We start from the raw sequence: 4779 nt of genomic DNA on the forward strand, positions 1-4779 counted from the left end.
CATGTCCCTATTTTCATCACGATCATTTGTCTTGATCCTAACTCGAATTACAGTCATTATCGCCAACAAAATACCACTAACGGCTTTATAATGATCTAAAACAATACGATGTCCAATGATTGTACACCGACAACAAGCATCCACAATAACCGCTTCTAACTGTACCCTGTATATTCAATTAATTTTAAATAATTCTCAAATTGTTTTCCGATTATATCGGGTCTTGAATAGTTTTGTTTCAAAAGGAACGATCATCTGCGGAGATAGAAAAATTGCATCGATCAACATCAGTTACGGCTATTTCGTAATCCGATTAGTTATGGCCAGTGGCATATGGTTTAACTAGAGACTAATAAGGTGCTGCTGAACGGATTAGGGTTAATTTCGATTTTATAACTGCGGAAAATTTAAATCTCTTTCAGTGCCTTATGATACGTCAGTCCCAGAAGTAATGGCTAAATTCATTTAAAATTCAGCGCAATTCTTCTGCTTCTATCACGCCATCTCGACACGAATGTTGGCGATTCGCCAACATTGTCCTGGATACAGCAGCTCTAAATGTTTCATCCGAAGTGCACCCAAACCCTCTTGGAAGGTCCTTTAACCAAGAGTTGGAACGACTTCCAAAAGATCTTCTTCAATAAATTTTTCCTCAATTGTCAGCCTTATTAATTCGTATTTTTCACCTCCCATGTTATGCCTGTGTATCTTGTGTTTCTCTCCTTAATTATGGTTTCCGGTCCATCATCTCTTGCAAATCTATTTTTTTGTCGGCTTAGACAAAAATAAAAAACTACTGCCACTATATTTTTTCGCCAACGATTTTCAGCTCTAAGCATATGGTTCAGCTTCAGATTGCTTTCAGATATACTCGGCAGTTAATTTAATTATGGTATTCAGTGGAACACGCTATGCCTTAATAAAATAGGCAGACAGTCGGATTTGACAATAATAAAGTTTATTTGGTTTCAGCTCGAAAACGAAAATTACACATAAGGTGTATTTAAGATCTCAGAAATGCAAGCAAATGCGTGAAAGTCACATTTTTGCTTGATTCGTTTACAATTGTTGCCGAAAGAATACTTGTAATAAAACTCATTGAGATTTGCATCGCAGAAATAGTTTTTGGACTTTATGATTTTGCAAGCTTTTAAGATCCTCTTTCTTTTTTATTATCGATTCGTTTACAATTGTTGCCGAAAGAATACTTGTAATAAAACGCATTGAGATTTGCATCGCAGAAATAGTTTTTGGACTTTATTATTTTGCAAGCTTTTAAGATCATCTTTATTTTTTATTATCGCAATTTTCTGTGTGATTTTCTTTTTAAACTCGTTTCTCACGGTTTTGTCATTGGCTGGTATAAAGGTTGGTCGTTAAGCGCCGATTGAATGGCATTTTTGTCATCACTTGAAGCGATGCTAAGGCTAGGCAAAGTGTGAAAGAAGCACGCAATGACAAATGAATTCTTATTATTGCTCATCCGGCCTACACACCTACAAAACGAAGAAGGAAAATTCAACAAAATTCTTGAACTGAAGTGCTAAACATTCTTTTTACAATAGGTCTGAAACGAATCATAAAATTGAGCAGCGGTTTCGAGGCCTTTTCATGCAAATTTAATCTTCTTTCCGACTTTGATGTCCGAATTGTACCGTATGCTTTCAGTTTTCCGGATAAAACAAAAAAATATAATTGCAAATGTTATTCTCCAGCTATTGTGTACCACTGGATACAGTAATTAAATTGAAGCTTAATCTTGAACTGCACGAAAAGATTAACAAAGTAAATTGTCTGCTCTTAAAGTTACATCAATTTCTGACCTAAATAGCCTTCATTGCAAGTAAATATCTACGCACAATCAGCATAAATCTTCGCTTGAAAAAACCAAACATTTTACCATATCAGAATAATTACAGGCAGCCCACACGTCACGCCAAAATTATAACGTAAGTTTTGATTTGCTGTTAACCTTAATTCGAAAAACGGTACACCCGGTACATTAGCCGTGTAGGCATATATATGCGAATTAAATTTTGCATTAAAAATTAAGTGTGGCTTACGATTTAATATCAGTGCAATAAAAGATGTTAATGACCTAGTGAGGTAATAGATACAGTTAAAAATAAATTGCTTATTAGGCTGCAACTGTGCCATCGTTCAAGCGGACTACTTCTGAATAGTACAAGAAACCGATGGAAAACTTAAAAACATGTTCCAACTCAAGAGGGTAGAAAGGAATGCTTCTACTCTAGTCTAAAAGCCCTCTTTACAAGCGAGATTGTGTTTCAACATAGACTATTTTATACTTAAGTAATTACTATTTTCAAGCATTTTGTTTTTTCTCGCCATAATTAAGTAAAATTTCTTTTTGATGAGTTATTTTTAATTTATCGTCTGAAAGCCTATTACTAACGGGAAAGAGACAATAGTTCTCAAGGGGTTGCAGAATTTCTATTTTTGACAAAAGTGTTTCGCTCTCCTGAAATTAAGCGCCAACCAACGATACAAAAATAATTAACATCGTTTTAAGAGTTTTTATTGTTAAGATTCCCTATTTCTTAGGCCACGTCTGTAAAATACTGGAGCAGACCAACAATCAGGTTATCAGCACAATTTGAGCGCGTAAAAGTTTGTAAATTGCGTCTTTCAAATAATCTTTTATTTTCAAATCCCTGTTCAATTTCAAGATATAATACGAACGCCCGTATTTAGGATCGAGCTGGATTGGATACGGGAAAAATGTTCAAACCGGTATTTTTAAATGTGTGGAGAATTCTCTATTTGAAACGTTTCAGCCGATTCGACCAGCTTAAGATTTTGCCCCGTTTTAAGATGAAAGCGGCATTTGTGGCTTTGGCGGTTACTGAAAAAAAAGTCAGAGTGAAATGGATTTTGTTCAATATTGCACTGCATTCCGAAAATGTAGCGTTAGAGACATAATTTTATAACCCTGAGAATAAATGCAATGGAGTATTATTAAAAAAAAACATTAAAACTTTTAGAACATTCAGTGTGAACTTAATGCTGTACCAACAAATATCCGTGATGACGTTAATCCGTTATACGGCTAAATTGAACTTGTCCTCGAATTCCGAATGAGGCCATCCGCGATTTCAACGATTATTTTTGAAACCAGAAACACCGAAACACTTCGGTAGGCAGACGTAACTTACAATAAATACCCGGCGAACTAGCTAAATGTAGGTAAATATTATTTGCGTTTGCGTTTTGTGTAAGTAACAGTGCATTTGGAATTATATCCCAAGAATTCTTGAGGTATTTGTTTGTTGAATGTCTACTAGAAACGGTTTAATCAAAATGTTCTCATAGGAACACGAATGTAATTAAAGTGTGCAATTGACTGATGGGGTTTGCGATTTCATTCCAATTTCCTTAGCGAGATGAAACGTCTGCAATAAAATAGGAGTTTTAAATGCTTTTGAGCGATTTAAACATGGAAAAGTCAACACTTTTGAATTGTATGCTATTTCCAATTGTAACATGTTTTGAAATTAATTTTCATTTCATTCATTCATTTTTATTGGAACTGCTGAAGGAGACATAGATTCTCTTTGCCGTATTGAATTGTTGTCTATATTTTAACAGAGAGCAAGAAACAATGACACTGAACAAGAAATGGAACAGTGAAGATGAAGAAAAGCACAATAAACATCCACACATAAACACAGGCTTTATCACTTCAAGCTTTAATTGAAAGAGTATATTACTTATGAGTATATACTCTTTCAATCAACGCTTCAAGCTTTCGAGCAAAACACCACTGAAGACGCAAGGCACTAGCGCTTGCAAAACGTAGGAGGAAATTAATTTACACCACAACCTGAAAACAGGAAAAGCTAAACAGTTTCATGCAACAGCCGCGAAAGGCTAACTATTTCGATGTTTCATTCGCTTCCATTTTAAAATAATTTATTACCATCAGACACTGTAAGGACTCGGTAGTTGAAATAAAGTCAACTGAAATTTATGGGGTGCTTTTTGCAGACACTGTTGGAATTTTGCCTGCGGTTTTTATAATTATTAAATTTATTCATATTTATTTATGATTAATGGTACATGATGACCTAAAAATAGGGTTCAACCGTCACATTTTAGAAATTATAAATATCTAGCTTGGAATACGTAAACTCAACAGTTATCAAGAAGTGCTAGTTTTAATTCAATTTTGAGAAGTGCCGTTAGTTTTTAGATGCTTGTCTAATAGATTTATGAAAGATATTTCGTAAAAAATATATACATTTACTAAGGGTTAACTGCTTGGCTTGCAACTTTGCATCTCAATTTGCTAATTGATGATTTCAAGTGAAATTATCACACCATGAGCGTATGATTGACCAAATTGAACATACAATTGAACGTACTGCTGATTTCACAAATAACTTTCGATTAATACATTTTTCGTTTCATTAAATATCTGCAGATATTTTATCCATAATTTACATTATTTGCGTGAGGGCTYTTTGTTCGGGAAAGCGGATGAGACAAATGTAAAATCTGTTAATTCAGTCAATAATTTTAAAGAAAACAATCTGTGAAAAAACACTTGAAAATATACACAAATTGAACTTGAAAATAGCAATAAACAAGCTATCATTTTAGCAAGTAATTAAGAATATCAGCTTGCTTTTTTAAATCCRTACTCRTTTTTGAAGAATTTATATTAGACCGTACTTAATACAGGCGAATCAAATTGGGTTTGTCTAACAAAATCTGAAACTCCCTGTAAATCAATAATCAACAGGAAAATATAAAAAC

Source organism: Dendroctonus ponderosae, unplaced genomic scaffold (assembly GCF_020466585.1).
Source record: "Dendroctonus ponderosae isolate FM_Combo_2020 unplaced genomic scaffold, Dpon_F_20191213v2 Dpon_F_20191213_7, whole genome shotgun sequence".
Classification (NCBI taxonomy): Eukaryota; Metazoa; Arthropoda; class Insecta; order Coleoptera; family Curculionidae; genus Dendroctonus; species Dendroctonus ponderosae.